Source organism: Pithys albifrons, chromosome 14 (assembly GCF_047495875.1).
Source record: "Pithys albifrons albifrons isolate INPA30051 chromosome 14, PitAlb_v1, whole genome shotgun sequence".
Taxonomy (NCBI): Eukaryota; Metazoa; Chordata; class Aves; order Passeriformes; family Thamnophilidae; genus Pithys; species Pithys albifrons.
The window spans coordinates 3080982-3100761 of record NC_092471.1 but is presented as its reverse complement, the minus strand read 5'-3'; the positions used below and the strand labels follow the sequence as shown (position 1 = coordinate 3100761).

Below are 19780 nucleotides of genomic sequence, written 5' to 3'. Positions count from 1 at the left end.
TTGTAGGTGATCTGTGGGTGGAGAGGTAGAGTTGGGGCTTTATCTTCCAATCCTGCCACAAGATCACAGCTCCAGGCTGAGGGAGAGCTGTGTTGTGTGTCTGGGGCTGGAGCAGAGCTGAAACCAGCCAGGAATTACTGGCACAATTCCTCTTGGGTTACAGGTGCTGTTCCCAAGAAATTCAAACCCACAATTGGCTTTTGATGTGAAGGTATTGCAGTAGTAGGTGGGATAGAAAATTTGATTGGATTTTTCACTTTTAAATACTTTTAAACAAATGAAATGTGAATTCAGCGTGAAGTTCATTCTCAATTTACTTTTGATACTCGGAAGTTGAAAACCTCAGTTGTGAGCACTCCTTAGAATGTCTTCTCTGAGTTATGGAAGAGCAGAGTGTTTAGTGTAGTCTTAGTTTTAGATCCTTCCTTCTGCAGAAGAAACAAAAACTGGAAAAACATTTATTGGGTTTTGAGTTGGGGTTTTTTTATAGTGTTCAGGAAAACTGTGTGAAAATTGAACTGTATCTTCCTCTAAGATGTAGAGCAACACTTCAGCTCTGCTCTAACAGTGCTGGGCAGAGGCATTAAATGCCCCTGCAGTGTTCTGAGCCTGCTCAAAGCTCCATATCCTGCCAGGCTGCTCTGGGTTTGCCCAAGCTCTGTGGGATGCCAACAGTGCCAGGGCCAGGCTGCCATCCTGCAGGATCCACAGCCAGAGCTGCTCAGCCAACATCAAGGCATCTCCAGCTGACCCAGGAAGGCTTTGCACCAAAGCAGAGGCCAAGAGCTGGCATGGGATAAATCACACTGCTCCCATCAGCCTTTCTTGAGGGTTTTTCCCCTTTTCCCCACTTATTTTTAAAATGGACTGTTTGCTGCACAGCAGGAGCAGCTCCCTCACCAACTGCCCTCTCAGAAATTCTGTTGTGCTTGTTGGGAAACTGGATGTATGGATTTTCCTTGCTCCTTTGGGCAGCTGGGGATCTTAAGGAAAGCAACAATCCATCCTAAGCTTGTCTTCCTTTAGCCTCTCTTGAGAGAGAGCTCTTTTGTCTTAGTGAGGATTATCATACAGAGGAAAACATGGGAAAATAATGTGCTGTGGGAGCCAAGACAAGCCTGCCAAATCCAGCAGCTTTCATAATAAACGTAATGTATGTGTGGTAAAGTAAACATAAACCCCATCAGGTATTTCATCCTGTAAAATTTACTCTTTCAGATGATGTGGCAGTTTCAGTAGCTCTGGGTTTATACCCAGGGCACAGCCTGAGGTGTTGGGGCTGAGAGAGTCACAGCTTCAAAGTAAAGGAAATCTCAGTAATCGCCAAGGAGCAAAGAGCTTTCTGTCTGCCCTGGGGGGAGCCAAATCCTCTGAAATGCCATCTCTGTCAGGGGGTGTCCTCCTCCCACCACCCCAAATCCCTGGAATCCCAGCAGAGGGGCTGAGTCCTGCTGCCCATGGCCACTTGGACAATTCCTGGCTCCTCACTTTGGGAGTAACTAAAATAACTTTGCTGGCTCCCTGCTGAGCCAGCTCTGCCACAGGGAGGATTTGCAGGTGGAGCAACAGCTTTTGGAGAAGGGAAAGGTGGAGGAAAGCTTCCCTCTTACCCACTAAGGCAGATGGATTGTGTATTGGTGCAATATTTGCATTTCATTGTTTGACTAAATTCACGTTTTAACCCAAATGCCCAAGGATATTTCAATTATTTCTGCAATTCTGACATGTATTCAACACCTCTCAGGAAATCTCCTGTTAAAGACAGGAGGTAATGTGGAGTAAATGCCAATTACTGCTGGGCTGCTTTAGGTCTGTGCATTTGTAATACATTGTAATATTTAACATTTGTAATATTTAACATTTGAAATCTTAGATTGCCAGATTTTTAATGGTGCTACTGCTAGTTCAGCTGTTTTCCTGTCTTCAAAAATTAAAAATATTTCAATATTTTAAATAACTCTACTGTTCATTTTAAGGCATATGTTACTGCATATGTTTGTAGCTCTGTGTTGTGAATGTGTAAGATTTTTTGGCATATATTGGTGTTTCATTCTGAACCTGAGGAATTCATGTTTATAGTCACGATTTGAATTCATTTTGGGTCTGATTGTCAGGAGCTCCTCTGGGAGTAAATGGAGGAATCCCAAGGAGGTAAAAATGGAAACAAAGGTAGGAGAAGAAAGAAAGGCAGATGGTGGCAACAATAGCACATCTTTCTTTAGATCATTGATCGAGCACAGAGGAGAGTGTTACAAATTCTTTATATACTCCACACTCATTTGTAGTGATAGAAATACCATATTTTGGAATATTTTTGAGCCATGAAGTTTAGCTAATAATAAACCTGAATTAATTACTCTGGCTAAAATTCTCTTTCCTCATCTTATAAAGGACTGAGTATCTCAAACTCCATGAATCTGCAAAAGTAAACTGAAAGGTTTTGTGCACCAGCAGCAAACTTGGGGTGCCTTTGAGTGATCGTAGATGATTTTATTATTCATAGACTCTTTCCTTTAATTTCTGTGACTTGTTATTAAATTGATTCTGTTTATGTGTTTGAAACATCAGTTTTTCCTTCCCAAGGAACAATAGTTAACAAGCTCAGAAAGGAAATAAAATCAGTGTCCCTGATGGTGAGTTGGTGAGCTCTGGGTGAACTGGTTTGGTTTTCCCTTGTTCCAGTATTTTGTCACCTGGTCAGTTCTGGTCAGCAAGACTAAACCTTGTGTTAACCAGGTCATATCTGACAGTGATCGTGTCTTAAAACCAAATTATCAGCACACTTAGCAGGTTGTCTAATAAAGATTTTCACCATATTTTCCAAGTAACCTGACATGGGATCACTGCTCTAAAGAGAAAGTGCCCTGGAATGAGTTCAGTTGGGAATTATTCCTTCTTACATCCCTCCAGAACAGAATTAATATTTAAAACATGTACATTTAGCAAAAACATTTTGATGTCAATATGTCACTCCACATTCCTTGCCTGTTATCCATATTTTTTTTCCATGTCACATCACTGCATAAAAGGGAAAATCTCATAGATGGCCTTTAACACTGAAAAAACAGGTTTTGTTTTTATTTTTGCAAACCACATAAAATGAATAAATTCCACTTGCAACAACCATCCGTATTCTGACAGGCAGAAAAGCTGTAGGTTTGTGGGTTATTTTTTTCCCCCAGATTCTGCCTGTTCAGTCCAAGGAACTCATTACTGACGTTGCTATAGAGTGGTTATTAATACTGTGTCCATTTCCTATTAAATGTATTATTCTGGCAGAGGAATATTTTCATCTCCAGATCACAGCAGCAGTAATTAAAATTCAAGGCATTAATTATGCTGTGATTAAACCAAACCATATTTCATAGGATTGTTTTGGCAGTGTGAGGAAGAAGTCTGACTCCTCAAGAGGAGTGAGGTGGTTGTGACAAATTAGAAAATCACCGAAGCCAAGCGGGATTGTTCCACTCAATTAACGTGTCTGTGGAGGAATAGCTGCACTAAGTAAGCACAGGGAGAGGAAATAGAGTGGTATTTTTAAGTTTTCCAGACTTAAACAACCATTGTTTAAAATCACAAATTTTGACATTTGGGGTTTTTTTTCTCTCCATGCAGCTTTAAGGAATCCGTTGGGTTTGGGTGGCCAGTAATTCTCTGAACCTGTTCATGACACTGCCAGTGATCTGTTAGTTTAGTTTTCTCTAAAGGACGTGGCTCAAAGTTCTGTTTCTCTGTGCAAAAAAATATGTTTAAAAGCAGAGAACAGGCTAAAAGTTTTGCCACTCAATGCTTTGAAACTCTACTTTATTCTGCTTCGCCTTCATTGCTTTATTTTAAATATTTTTGAATTCGAATCTAGGTGTGATCTATAAATGTTTGTGGTTTTGTGATGAGAATTGGAATTCTGAGTTTCTTTATAGCCTCAAAAATATCAGTTCTTTGGTTGGTGTCCCAATAGCCGTGGGCACAGTGAGCACACCTTGGTGTGGTTGCTGAGAACTTGGAGTCAGGAGTGCAGCATTTCACATCTTCTCCATGAGCTGTAGGCAGGACTTGGGATCTGGTGGCTTTCCACCTTCTGTCTTTACTGAAATTAGTAAGGTGAATAATTAGTACACATGGGACTACAAAGCAAAGGAAAGAATTTAAATGTGACCGAGGCAAACAATAAAATGGCAGATTATACAAAACTGTGTAACGTCTGCAGAGTATTGACCAGGTATTGATCAGGTCATGCTTGAAAGTCTGAATTGGAGGGATGTACTTAAATTTGTAAATAGGAATAAATCCCTATTTAAGTCAGCATGGGGCTGTTTGGGTATGTCCAGCATTTTTCTTGCTCTGAGGTGACAGCAAAGTTACTGAGCTCAGCTTGTTGTGAATGACTTTGTTAGTCATGTGGGTGATGCTTCCTGTAAATCAGCTTTTCATGGGAAACAGAACTGGGCCCTGCCAAAGGTATTTCTTATCAGATTGGCATGGATATTTTGGACATCTATATAAAGATTTTAAGGTGTATCAGCCACATGTACAGCCTGATAGAACTGATATAACTGTGTGTAACAGTTCAAGTTTTATCTGAAGTTGAGTCTTCAGTGCATGATCCAAACTGGATCCATTCCAGGGATCCTCCTGGAGCTCCATCAGACTGAACACTCAGGAAGTCATGCTGGAAAAAGTACAAGTGGCTTAGCAGAGTGTTTGTCACAGCTCACTACACACTTCCTGTTCCTAAAACTTCCACGAAATGTCTAATTACCATTTGCATACCAGTTCATTATCACCCTTGCGTGGTGTATGGCAATGGCTGCAGAGGGACTGGAGCACTGAGGTTCAGTAATGGGACAGATCCCGTATCATTTCAGTGTAATTTTTCATAACAGCCTCAGTTATTTCCCAAGTTTCTCATACCTGGAATGAGTAAGTCTTGCCTCTGCTCAGTGGAACTGAGCTACTGAAGTGGAAATTGCACCAAAGATGTAAATTGAAGTAAAGCTTTGGGATCTGATACGTGGTTTTTATTGTGATATTTGCTTGAACCTCTCGTGTTGTTAAACTTTGATTTAGTCCTTTGAAATGAGACCCTGATTCTTAGTTTTAAAAAATACCTATTTTTATTATGGAAAAGGAATTGATTAGCTGAGAAAGGTTAACAAATGCTTTGCAAATTGATCAGCTACTTAATCTAAGTTTTCTGACACTGTGCAGCATGAAAAAATCGTTATATCCCATCACATAAACACCTTCTCACTGCCATTCCATCCTGCTTGGCTAGTTCAGAGCACAGTTTGAGAACACTGAGAATCATTAAGGTTGAAAAAGACCCCCAAGATCATCAGGTCCAACTTTTGACTGAATGCCCCCATTTAATACCACAAAGTGCCACATCCACTCAATTTTTGGTGACTCCACCACCAGGTTAAAAACTACCCAGGTTCAAAGTCCTGGAAAATTCTCACAACCTCTGAAATGTTACCAGAGAGAAAAGCAAAATACACAGGCTGATGGAATAAATGTTGAGTTTTCAGGAAAGGTTTTTAATCATTTTACATGAAGAGTAATTATGGGGATGAGCATTTAAGTCTAATATTTTGTGGCTTCCTGATACTCTTTCATGTGCTGTTTATCTTCTGGAGATAGCTCCATGTTTATCCCTAACTTTTAATAAGCTTTTTCTTTAATACTGTTGCTTGTACAATGGAAACAGACTTTGTGGACTAATTTAGCTCTGGACTAATTACTCTGTTCAAATCCTGGCTTTTTTCCCTTCAAAATCTTACATCTCCTCTTTAAGTCAGACACAGAACACAAAACTTCCCATGACAGAAAATGTTCAAGGTTGCTTTTCAAGGCTGTGTGAAATATTAAACTGAGGGTTAAAGGGGACTCCTCAAAAAGGAGCTGCAGAGAAGGATGAGAGATGTCTGACCACATGATAACAGATAAAGGCTATTTTAGAGAGAAAGCCTCTCCAACACGTGTGTGTGTGAGAGAGAGAGTGTGTGTTTGCAGGACTGCAGAGCCTCCTTGGCTGTGACTCACAGAGCTGTTTCTGGTTAATCAGACAGGGAAATTGTGACACAAGTGCCTTAGAACAAGAGTGTGGTGCAACTGGCATTGAATATCAGAGATGTTGCAGAAGGGAAAGTGAAGCATAAATATGAAATTATTTATTTTTTGCTAGAAAATAGATTTGTTTTGCTTTCTTTTAATTGTATATGAATCTTCACTATTTGTTATATCATTATTTCAGTCCTCTCCTTCCTTGTGGTTGTGTCTTTCTGACCAAAGACAAAGCTGCCTGTGAAGTCAGCAAAGCCTGTTAAATAAGCTGTCACAACACGAACTGTTTCATACCTCGGAGCTCAGTGAGAAAGACAATTTTCTACAACTTGAAATTAAAGTCTTTCAGTGTCACCTTGCTGGAAAGGCAGGAGATGGATTGCATGCAGCTCCTGTTCATTATGATGCACCTGTAGGCTCTTCAATTCCAATAAGAAATGGGGAGAGAAGCAGCACAGCCAGACCAAAGCTGGCGTGATAAAAGGGAGGGCTTTTCTTCAGGAACAGGTTTTAAATTAAAATGAAAAGAGCATAAATGGGGTTCATAGTGTTGGGGTGGGATTTGGGTAGATTCATGTCAGACATCTCGTGGTGTAGTAGAGAATCCTGAGTTTGAGATATGTGAGAAAATAGCACTTAGAGTGAAAACTCTTGTACTTCAGAGCAAGTGTTTGACTTGCAATCTTAGCACTTCCAACAAGGGCTCCCTCGGGAATTCTGACTCGAGTTAACTTTGTCTGTGCTGAGAATGTCACGATAATTCAATTACAAGTGTAAGCTGCATCTCATTTGCACACATGGTAGTGTGAGAACTGAGTGAAAGGTTCAAAAATTAAATACTGGCTGTAACTAGGAGAAGAGAGTCTTTATTTCAGTAGGAAAAGTTTCATCCTGAAGTTCAGAGCTCTGACCATCATTCCCTTTAAAATTTAATTATTAAAACCTAACCCTGTTCACATCTCAAAGGGCAGACTGAGAATATGGTTGTCCTGGGTTCTGATTTACATATTTGATTTGAACAAGTTTGCTTGAATGCCTCCAAGCCAGAGAATATTAACAGGAGGGGATTTGTAAATATGTTTCTAGATCAGTAGTTCCTCTGATCCAAGGGAACTTTTTGGATAATCAAATACTTGCCAAAGCATTATCACTTGGAACTGTGAGAGCTGTACCAGTCTGTCTTTGCTGAAGCACTAATGAGTACTGACATCTTAGAAATTCTCTAATTATAGAACAGGGATTCCTTGTAGGAGTTTTGACATTTGTAAATACAAATAATGCCATTTGAAGTCAAAATGCAAATGGTATTGATTTCTTCAAAGCAAACGTCTCAATAGAACTTGGCATTGATTTTTAGGGAAGATGCCTGATAAAGGACAAAGCCTTGCTGTTGGCTGCCCATGGAAATGGCAGGAAGAGGAAGGGACAAAGCTGGAAAAGAAATAATGAGCATTAACCCTGTAGTTAGGAAGTGGAGCAACTCAGCTTTCTGAAAAAGCCCAGGACAAAACCAATTCTAGTTGGATTTGGCTCTTTTGCTGTTCTAAGGGGCTCCTAAAATCACTTAGTATTGAGCTAATACAGCCTTTTGTCCTGTATGGGGCATCATAGCACTGAAAACAACTCTCTTTGTGGTTCTGGTGGGTATCTGGAGGCCAGAATTGAGTATCATTAAAACATGTGCTCAAATATGGCAGGTTTTTCCAGAATATTTTCCAAGGAAAGGCCTAGGTAGGCCTCACAAAACAGCAGGACCTGATTCAGGATTGAGGATTGGATTTGCTATGGAAATACATTTATCTGAGGTGAGGAATTCTGGTGTGACTGATGAACAGCACTGCAAGTCTTATCTTCCATCTCTAAGCAGAGGAGCTGAGCTCTGGCTCCTGAATTCCCATGTTCTGTTACCTGTCCTGCAGCACAGCTGATTGACTGCTCATTTTATCCTCCCATTAAGCATCCACACAAGAACCAATAATTATTGGATGTCTGTGTTTTCAGCTCCTGCTCTTTGTTTCCAAATGTCTCATCTGGATATTCCCTGCTCTGCACATCCTCTTGTGATCCCTGCTGGGAAGGAAGGGCCCCAGGTGGATAAATAATTGGCTGAAGTGAGAAAAAAGAGGTGGGAGTGCAAGGTCACCTTTCACCTTGAGGGAAGGCATTAGGAGAGTTACAGAAACCTTCCTGCTTGGGACTTTCTCTCCAGCATTTTCATAGCAATCAAGAAAAGGATTAGAATTATAAATTGTGAATGTTTCCTGATAATATTCCAGCAGGATAACAGAGTCAGGGCCTGGATTTGAGCAGAGGGTCAGTCAGTGGGCAGTGAAGTCGGATTCAATACAGAGAAATGTCAAATCCTGCAGTGATGAAATGCTGGACTCCAAATTGTGTCTCACTGCCCAGGAGCAAGATCCTGGACTAGGATTATAATCTCACAAAATTAAAATTACCCCTCAATAAAAGCTTCAGTCCATAAGATTTCATACCAGCTGTTTGCTTGCTCTGCTGTTCCACCATTTCCTGACATCCACCTTTGGTCAGTGGGAGAAGAAACCTTTGGTGTCCCCCAGTGACCACCCTTTGTTCTCCCAGTGACAGACTCTTCACTCTTTTGAAGATAGACTTGGATACAACAAGAAGTCTGAAGCAGGATAAGACAAATGAAATAGAGTGTAAGAACACAAGTAGTGAGCAAGTCTTACATTTCTATCCAATTTCAGCTGGATTTATGGAGTGAAAAGAAGAACTCACAGCAGATTTCTCTGTGCAGAGAAATCCAAACACAACCAAAAAAACAAACCCCAAACAGCCAAAAAAACTATCAAAAAAACCCCAAACATGTTGAATTCTTGTATAAAAAAAAATGGACCTTGTGGTTCTGAGACCCCTGGGTTTAAGCCATGTCCATTTTGTAAATGTGCACTTGGACAGAAAAGGAAATTAGATCAAGTACAGAGATCTATGCCCAACCTGAATAATACAAACTAAAGCAAGAAATGAGTCATATTGAAGTTTAAAATCCCACACAGCTCTGCAAAGGAAAAATCAGAGGTTTCTTTATTTTTTTAAACCCTTCCCTCCTTGATTTCAGAAATAGTCCTTATAATTAATTTTCTAGTTCTGTTGACGTTGTTCCAGCCAACAAACCCAACTGAAACAGGAGGATGGCAGAGAGAACAGCTTGGAGTGCTAATGCAAGAATTCCTGTTATTTTTCATGCCTTTCAGCTGAGTTCAAAGATTCATGCTGTAAGCACAGTTAAAATGTATCAACTGGTGGAAAATTAATTATGCAGGTACTTTTACTAGAGATTATTAAACTTCAGCAGTCTTTAATATAGAACAAACAGTAATGGAAATTATTATCATTGTGGATGCCAAAAGAAAGACATTTAAAGGACCTGAGAACAGTCCATGGCTGTGCCATGTTCTGTGGGTTTGCCTACAAAAGTGAGAGCCTTTATTGCTTTTCAGGAGTAGAAATTTTGGTCCCCCATGGAGCTTGAAGTAGATGGGATTTTAAAGGCAGTGTTTTTACCCTGACAGTGTTTTAAGTTAAATTGAGTTTTCACTTCAGGTTCTGAGCATCATCTGTAGTTTATCTGCTGGTTGGCCTTGGTCAAACCCCTGAGGGTTGAGGTTTTATTGATCTTCCTGATGGATGTCCTCTACTGTAGGGTGAAAAGCTGTTTAAGCAATAAATACTTTAAAAAATATATTCCCAAGAGTGAGGGAAGAGTGACTTGAGGGAAGACTAAAAAACTTGACAGCTTGAATGAATTTGCAGGCATTTGTTGCTATGGCTGTAATTAAAATCCTGAATGATAATGAAGCTTTCAGGCCAACTTGTGCCATCCATAAAATAACAAATACCAATTTATTCCAAAAAATTGTCTTCAGCACATTTGGTTGTTTATCAAAACAAATACTCATGTAAATACTGCATTGATTCTGTTAATTATATTTCCACCAACATACTGGAGAACATTCTTTCAGAATATTAATTCCTTCATGTAAATTAGGAAAGGGATTTAGAAATAACTTTGTTGTTGCAAACCATTAATCCATTCTGTGGTGTAAAGAGATTCAATTTCATCTGATTTCAGGATGATAATCCTGGTTACTGTCACTGTTAACTGGGAATAAGGTTTGTAACTCATGGCTTGCAAGACTCATATTTTCAAATGGAAAATATTGTATGGATCTCATTCAAGAAATACTTCAAATTTCCACTCAAATTCTGTGCTCACAGGGCTTATTGTTGTGCTTGTCATGTGCTTTTCCAGTCTCATTCTCTTCATAAAAAAAAAAAAAAGAGCTTTAGGGTTTTTTCATACCAAAATGGAGAGGTGTCAAAAATATGGTCTGCTGAACAGTTCTTTGCTCTCTGAGAAAGAGTTTTTATTCCATCACTGGCCTTTCTGTGGGCATTTCTTTTCTCATTTCTCATACATTTCTTGTAGGTTTATGGGATGTTTGTTGCGTAAGATTTGGAGGAAAGTAAGTCTGTCCATTGGAACTTTCTTGTGTGAAGTGTCTCTATTACATGGCAATACAATCAGGTCAGAAACAAATCTACCAAGCTACTGAGACAACATTGGAGGGAGTGGAAAGTTCTTCCAAACAAGCTGTCAGGAAGCTGTTGTGGAGCCTTGTGGGGAGAGGGAGCTCGTGCAACAATCACTGTGGGAAACATGGGATCCTGTCCTGGATCAAAACTAGCGTGGCCAGCAGGCCCAGGGCAGTGACCCTTCCCGTGGACTCTGCCTTGGGGAGGCCACACCTTGAGTGTTGTGTTCAGTTCTGGGCCCCTCAGTTGAGGAAAGAGATTGAGGGGCTGGAGCGGGGCCAGAGAAGAGCAACGAGGCTGGAGAAGGGACTGGAGCACAAGCCCTATGGGGAGAGGCTGAGGGAGCTGGGGGTGTTCAGCCTGGAGAAGAGGAGGCTCAGAGGTGACCTCAGCACTGTCTGGAACTCCCTGAAGGGAAGTTCTGGCCAGGTGGGGGTTGGTCTCTTCTCCCAGGCACTCAGCAATAGGACAAGGGGGCACGATGGGCTCAAGCTCTGCCAGGGGAAATTGAAGTTGAGATCAGAAAAAAATTCTTTGCAGAGAGAGTGCTCAGGCATTGGAATGGGCTGCCCAGAGAGGGGGTGGATTCCCCATCCCTGGAGGTTTTTCAACTGAGCTTGGCCGTGGCACTGAGTGCCATGATCTGGTAAAGGGACTGGAGTTGGCCCAAGGGTTGGACTTGATGATCTCAGAGGTCTTTTCCAAACCAATCAATTCTATGATTCTATGATTGTATGAAGGATTTGGGTTCTAAAAACAGGCCAGGCTGGGCACAGAAACCCTGTCAGAGACAGGAAGCAGCACATTTTGGGAAGAGAATCTCCAAGGTGCAGCTTTAGAAGGTGTTGATGCATTGATGCTCCACATCCTTGGCCAAAGCAAGGGTTGGGTGGTGTTTGCATTATGAACAGCCAACAGCTGAAGGGTTGGATTGATGAGCTCAACCAGGAGCTGCCCCCAGAGCTTGGGGTGCTGCAGATGGTGGTGTGAGTGCCCCAGGACAGAGCACATCCATCCTGGGATACGGGAACAGCTCCTTGAGCAGGGCACAGCAGGATGAGGACACCACGGGACACACGGGAATGGTTTCATCACTGGGGCTGCACTGGGTGCCACAAACACATTACAAGAGATTGGTTCTAAACAATGAGCTCTCTGAAGTGAACAAGTCTCCTTTTTTTCCTGTAACAACATAATAATACTAACAAACCTATTGGTCCCTCTTAAAATATAGTTATAACGTTTATAAACCTGTTGTGACTTAACAGTTCCCCACAGCAGGAACAGCACTGACAGTCAATTAAAATGCTGAAGGAGAAATTAACTGTGGGAGCAGATGAACCAAACAGATGAAAGACATGTAATTATTTCTTATCTAGGAAGCACTTCTTCAAACAACATAGATTTGAAAGAAGCATCACTGAGATGTTTACAGGGAGAGAAAATGGTCCGCTAAATGACTGACTTCTTATTTCTTGGATTTTCAAATAAGGTCTCCAACTGTTTGATTCCTCTCAGAAGTTAATTTTATTTCAGCAATTCAGTAAGAGATACCAGCAGAATAATTTTCAGTATCTATTTAAGCAATACAAGAATTAAATCTTCTTTATGAAGATGGTTCTAAATACTAAATTGTAGCAATGAAGTAAATTTCATATAAACCAGAATCCTTCTACTTCTGCCTTTCAGTGAATAAGGAAACACAGCTATATTTTTATCATTTTTTAATTGCTGTAATTTTTATCTGACTAAATTCATAGGGCTAATGTCTTAACAAAACAATTCTGGGATGAGAATAAGTGTCCAAGAGCCAAGGATAATTGTTCCTAACTTGCTGTTAAAGCAATTAATGACTTTAGTAGGTTACATCATGACATGAATTATGTGTTTGATCTCACTTCTAGGAGGAGCTTTTATGTTACTAGGAATGGAAATGGAGAGTGGTTTTATTTCCTGTGTTTTCCAGTTCTACCAGTCCAGTTCCAGTTGTGTCTTTCTGTGTAAGTCTTGAAGATGTTTGTGACCAAACAAATGAGCTCCTGCCCTGTGCATTGTTAGAGATCTCTCTTTGTGTAAAGCTTTCCTAGTGCCTTAAAGCCATGTTGAAAAACTAATTATTTGAAGTGGGTATATTCAAAAATACCTGTCATCACACTTTATAAGCAATAGCAAATTCATTTTCATGGTTCTTTTTTTTTCTGACCATCTCAATACTTTAAAATGCATTAGGATTTAAAGGAATTCAGTTTTAAGCTTTTTGTGGTCACGTGTTTACTATTTTTAGACAAATACTCAAGTTAAACTTCATAACTTAATTGCTGAAATAACTCCTTTGAAGCATGACCTGAGTTTACTTCTGTGTATGAATATTATATGAAAGGATTAAGACTGGCCCTTGGAAAGCAATCCTAGTTCTCTTAGAAGACACCATCCCTTTTCTCAGGCAGCTTTGATCTGCTATTCTTTAAGACCAGGCAGCTTTTTCTTTCTTTAATAGAGGTTTTGTACTGGATATCTGCTAAGAAAACTGAGTGATACATTCCAATTCTTAATTGACATTTAGTGAAAGACTCTAATCCATCCAAGATGAATAAACAACCCAATGTGGGTACCTTAGAACAACTCATAATGAGAACAACTAACTCAGAATAACTGAGTAACAGATGAATAATAAATGCTGTGCTCCAAACAGTAAAAATATTGCTGTCAGCCAAGAAGAGAATTTCTGAGAAATACTGAAACCACGTTTCAAAGAAAGCCTGCAGACATTTTCCAGGGTTATGTAACAATTAGTGCTTATGTGTTTCTACCTCTGCTCAGCTTTGCTGGCACAGAGTTGGCTGCTCATTGCCAACCACTCTCATCATCTCCAGAGGCTTTACCTTGGTCAGGAGTTGGGAAGACTGGGAAGTGAGCAGAAACTGTGGCTTTTTTTATCCCGGCTTTCCACTCTGCAAGCTGCTTGTTGCCACTGAGGAGCAGCAAGAGAGGAGGGAACATTTGGCAGGACTGATAGAGAGACTCAAGCAGGTAAACAGAGAAAGGCAGGAATTTGAGAGGTGTTGCAACCAGAGGTGTTACAGCCAAGGGGTGTTGAGGCAAGGGATGTCCTCAGGGATTTGGGAAAGAATTTTTTTTTGTCAAGTCTGAATGAAGAACTGTTAGTGGAATGGTGAGGAAAAAAAAACTAGTTCAACTAGTTAGGAAAAAATAAATAAGTATATCTATCATGATGACTTTCATCCCATAAAGCATTTGAATGTGTTTAGCCCAAGTCTCACTGAATAGTCATGCACAGAAAATGAAAAAGCACTTTGGTGAGTTACTTACTGACAGATGGGTTAAGTCAACATTCAAAGTGGCGTATGGAAAGATTCCTAATTTTTTAAAAAGGTACTTTTCCATTATGCCTTCCAAAACAAGAGTGGAAATTAAGTCAGGCTCTGCCCATATTTTGGATTCCTTGCAGATTAATCCATCCTGCCAGGTGCCAAAGCTCTTACAGCCATCCCAGGTTATTTCTCTGCTCTGGGTTATCCTGTGGGCTCTGCCCCATTGTCTCTGCTGTCACTGCTCCTGCTTTATGACCTGCAGCCCAGACTTTGCCTGCTGGATTACATGAGGAGCTTCACTGTGCTCCTGGTATCTCTAGAGACTTACTGTGTGTGATATCAGCTCTCACAAGCTGATAACGGTGTCACATGTTCTTTTCCATTTTGATGTGGTGTAATACAAGCTGTTATACAAGTTTTCATGTCTCAGGCTTTTTGATACAGTACATTTATTTTGTAATTCGAAGGGTTCTCAGACTCCAAAATGAACCAGAGAAGTGTTGACAGAACGAGCAGTAGGCACAGGGAAAAAAAAAGCAAAAACTGGTACTGAAAAGAGAGTGTTGGATTATAATATAATATATAACATGATTGAGGTAGCTCAAAGAACAGGGAGAACATCTTGCTCTGGAAGAAACTTCTATCAGTCTTTTCAGCCCACATCCAAATTGTGATGTTGTCTGGCTGTTTCCTCCACTACTGATAAACCAGACTCTGCAGATCCATGTCTGGATCAGTCACAAAGTCATCCAAACCTTGATGGAACGGGACCTCCAGAAGACTCTCCCAACCTGAATTCTTCTGTGATTCTAAATTGTTATACATGTAATTGCAAAGATCCATCAAACAGACTGTGCCAATCCAAGTTTGCCCTGAGAAACAGGACCTGAAGGATCTCTGCAGTTCATGGGGTTCAGCCCTTTGGCAGTGACTTCTGAACCCACTCCTTTATGGGCATTGCTTTTATTTACCAGTAAGTTTGCAAAGAGCCTTAAAAGTGCTGTAATCTTTAATCATGCTTTATTTACTTCTGTTTGTGTTGATGCAGCCAACTTTAACTTGAGCTACAGAGTAAAATTAGCCCTGCCCTGCTCTGCTCAGAGACCAAGCCACCCATGTAAGAATTCCTGGAGCTTCACCAGAGCTCAGCAGATGCTGCCTTAAGATGCTGACTTTTTGTTTGGTGCATATTTTTGCAGGTTATTTTTAGCCCAGTTATTTGTGGTGCACACTCTGAGGGTTTGAGAGGAGGTGTTATGTTGCATTTGCATACAGGGAAAAATCACAGCAGCAGCTTCTGCTGCTCCACCAGGTGTGTGTCCCTGGGCTTTGGGAAGGCAGAGGGGGCCACTGACCTTGCTCTAGATCATGTTATACCAATCGTCACCCACTTGCATCTGGTTGTAAATATAATATGACATGGAGGCTTTGATGGAGCTGCTTTCCCCTCCTGGGTATTTACACTCCAATCTCTGGGCTAAATTTGGGGGCCTTTCTGTCTAAAAATTCCCTATACAAGATCTGCAGTGGAGAGAGAGGAAAAAACCACCAAAACTCCTCCAAGGGATGGTAGTTCTTGATATTATTATTCCTTGGCCATTTTCCATGTAATTTAAAGTATCTTCAGCTAGCTAATGGAACAGAACTGACACTGTCTTATTATTTGACAAGCTAATTATCCAGCATGTAGTAAACAAGGTTTCATGTAAAGGCTTCATATTTTCTTGAGAGACAGACGTAGACAGTCCTGTTGCTTTTCTGAGCAAAAGGTTCAAATGTTGCACACTTCAGATTAGGCAATTTTATTTCTTGATGTTGTAGTCAAATAATTAAATCCTGCCTTGTCTGGTCGATTTGAAGACTCATTCCATCCATCTTTTCAGTACAGCTGCTGAACACAGAGGATTCATTTATCCCAGTATGTTCTGTGGCCAAATAGGAACTGCCAAAGTTTTATAATAATTTATACATTTATAATATTTTGGTAATAGTTACATATGTGTGTATTATGGAGAGATAACTCACCTTTTCCATGCTTCTTGTCCTCTAAAATGAATATCTGGGGATTTGGCAGTTTGACATATTCTGGAATCACTGCCTGATTTTATCTTCTGTATTTACAGAGGGTATATTTGACCCCATACAGCTTTAAATCAATTATGTGTCATCAGAATAGACCCATTGCTAAGGAACCTTGTTCTGCATGGCTGTAACTGTGTTAACAAGGAGCTTTCAAATGGAAAATGGTCAATTCCCCAAGACTTAGACACTTAGTTCTGCTTTCCCTGCCCAAGTCTGCTCCATTGAGTACAGAATACTCAATAAATGTGGTGTTTGCAAAAATCAGACTCAAAATGATGCATCATCCTGTTCTATGCTGAGCATTTTCTGAGGGGTACTCTTTGTTTGGTAGTTTTTAACAGTAAACTCTGAGTGTGAGTAAAGGCAAAATGTCCTTGTTGTGGTCTGAAATTGGTCAGATTTTTAACAAAAAGTTAAATTGCTTAATTCTGGGATTAAATGTAATAAATAGATTGGCTGTTTTTCAGTAGGTGGCACAATATATCTACCAACAACTAACAGAAAAATCAGGAACTTTTTAGAAAAAAAAATAAAATACCCAGACTGGTGGTTCTTACAATTGAACCTAAACCTTCCAGATAACCATGGAGTTTTACAGGAAGAGGAGGAGGCTTAAAAACTTCTTCATTCCTGTGATATTCCCAAACTTATTCTCCAGAGCTGATCCAATGGGGGTTGGCTCTGCTGTGCAGGGGAATTAGGAAAGATTGGTGTGATCTTTATTTATCTGCCAGCAAGGTGATGGGCATTTTTGAAAAGAACTCTCCTAAAGGAATCATCTGAATCTGCTCTCACTTCACACAAGTACAGTCAGCTGTCATCACTACCTACAGAGCTCTGAGATACCCAGTGCTTTAAAAAGGGATAGAGCTGCCTAATTATGTACAAAAGTCATGGAAGTCGGAAGTGACTGGATCATTTTCTCCATGCATAAAGCTTCTCCCTATTTTAACTCCTTCCTCCCTGCCAAGGCTTTTGGTTTATCTAAGAAAAATAAAAAGCAAGTGTAAAAATTACTTCAGCATCCTTTTCCTTCCTCCTTTTCATTCACAGCAGAGCCGTGGCACGTGGTGGCACCACAGCTGAATCCTGCCCTTGAGGAAGGCTCTCCCCACACTGCTCTCCCTGCATCCTTCTTCCCTGTGCCAGGGAGCTGGGAGGTGTCCTGTCCACTCTGCACTCAGGTTTCCTCTAAAGGAGCACTTGGAAGATGAGCCAGAACTGGGGTCCCCCAGGGTGGCAGGTTCAGGGCTCTCAGTTCTGCTTTTGTGGTGCCTCCAGGGCATCCTCACCCTGCAGGATCAGGGGGTGTGTCCTGGAGCCAGGACTGCCAAACCCTCTGCGGGGCATCCTCACCCTGCAGGGTTAGGGGGTGTGTCCTGGAGCCAGGACTGCCAAACCCTCTGCGGGGCATCCTCACCCTGCAGGGTCAGGGGGTGTGTCCTGGAGCCAGGACTGCCAAACCCTCTGCGGGGCATCCTCACCCTGCAGGATCAGGGGGTGTGTCCTGGAGCCAGGACTGCCAAACCCTCTGCGGGGCATCCTCACCCTGCAGGGTCAGGGCATGCCCAGAGATCCAGCTCAGGGAACTCCTCCCAGTCTCCCCAGCATTGCAAATTCAAGCACAATGAACTACAGAAATATAACCAAACCTACTGAGAGCATCTTTTGTGGTTTCTGATGTGATCACATCTCCCAGCTAATTTGTGTAATGTCTTTGTCCTTTTCTCTTTTCACCAAAACAAATTGAAATTTCTTCTGTGCTTGTGCCTTGCTCTGTGATTCTGTTGCATTCTCATTGTTTTACTGTCACTTTTATCTGCACCAGCCATGGTCATTTGGCCATTCTTGTTTTTATCAAGCTTTAAAAATGAGATACTTTTAAACTGCTTTTTCCTCACTGGGGAGACACTTTGTAAAGATCCACTTTCTCTACTTATTTATAATAAATTCAATCCTACTTAAGAAATGTGAGCATTTAGGCATGTGAGGACACTGACTAGATGAATCCTCCTTGGTGAAGTCATTTATTTATCTATGTTATAAATTAAGGAAATGGTGAGGAACACACAGTCCTGTAGCTTAAACCAGAAAGTAGCTTGAGGGAAAAGATATGGAGAGTGAACAAAGACAAGCAGCCAGTGGGGTACAAGGTTTGCAATCATGCTGAATATTTTCCTTGTGTGTTCCTTCTTTCTGGCTTGCAGTTTTTTTCTATCCTCTGTACCAGCCACTGTAGGACACACTCACTTTGCCTGGGCTGCACGAGCCTTCCGAGGGCAATTAGGACAACAGCTCTAATTTAGTTGTCCTAAATCACCCTCTGGAGGAGCCTTTCTTTTCTGCTGAAGCATCTAGAGAGTATTGTTTCATATTATTGGTATCTGGAATTAAACAGTGTGACTAGTCCATGAAAAGGACTTCTCTTTCTTTCCTGCTGTGCTTCAGATAAGCCTGGAAAGCGTCTGTCAAAGCAAGGGCACTACTGCAATTCCAGTGACACTTTACTGAACAAAGAGACCAGAGTGCAAAAGATAATGCAACACTAATTGCAGCAGTTATGACTTCCAACATTCATTTTTTAACTTTGAGAAAGTTGTTTGGGTTTTGTTTTAATCAATGTGGACAATATAAGAAATGGCTAAAGGAAGGATTGTCAGTATATTCCCCTGTATAAGGACTTACTGTTTTGTTTATTTGACCAATATTATTATGATAAAAATATCAGGAGTTGAATGTTAATAAGCATTTATTTTGTCTTCACTCATACAAGCACCTTTATTACCTGCAGTGAAGGTATCCTTGGAATGTGGTGCCTGTATAGCCAAGTGTTTCAAGGTTAAACATGCAGAGTTTGAAGCACAATCCCCTTTTCTGCCCTTGTACAAGTTCAGTGGTGCGTGTGAGGAGTAATTTCCTCCTTGCATCGGCTCCCAAAAGCTCTGCCCCACCCTGACCCAGCCCTGGCAGGCTCAGGGGTGACACCCCCACAGAGGTGGATTCTGTCCTTCCAAGACTCCTCAAAAATTTTGGCTGAACCATTTGTTTGTCTCAGCAGACTGTGAATAGCACCCAAGTCCACTGCTCCGTGTCTGAGGGGTATTGTTTCCGTGAACAGCTCAGGGTTTTCCTATGAGTTATCCCAAAGGCTCGAATAATAAACATGCAAACGATAGGCCAAGATAAGAACCAAATTAAGCTTTTTATCCTACCTTTAAGAAGTTTGGGTTGGAAGCAGCCAACTTTCAGATAATGCCACGACGCTGCAAAGGGATCTTGACTCGTGGAAGGCTTTCAAATAAAAGCAAAGCCAACACAGGGGTGTGTTTGCTCACATTTCAGAGACAGGTTATTTCAGAGAACTCTCTAGCCCATTTCCTATTTCCTTTGCCCTTGGGCTGCTGAGTAACATTTGCATTTTGCCCTAAAGCCACATATCTGCTCTCTGCACGGAAATTCCTGCTCGGTGTTTTCCGCTGGATTTCCTTCAGCAGCTCCATTGAGCAACTCCTTTGCCAGGGATCATTTCCTGAGGCCTCTGCTGAACACCACGTGACCTGGTTTGGGGGGATTGAAATGATCTTCACTTGAATTTTAATGCAACTTTCATTTGAACTTTTAAATAATCTCATAGTACTACATGTGGAAATTTGGGAACTAACAATGTAGATTATTGGGAAAATGCTGAAACAGGATAATTCCAGAAAGAAACTTCCACTTATTTTTTT

At 41.0% G+C, this 19780-nt stretch overlaps 1 protein-coding gene across 2 annotated transcripts in view; it reads right to left on the bottom strand.

The window, feature by feature from the left end:
• Nucleotides 1–19350, bottom strand: part of KLHL4 (kelch like family member 4) — a 74657-nt gene extending 55307 nt beyond the window's left edge. The window contains exon 1 of one of the 2 annotated variants that reach the window (XM_071569516.1): nt 19265–19350. The gene's annotated coding sequence lies outside the window, so the exon portion shown is untranslated. The remainder of the gene's footprint in view (nt 1–19264) is intronic. The other variant, XM_071569517.1, reaches the window with a different exon arrangement.
• Nucleotides 19351–19780: the final 430 nt, after the last annotated feature.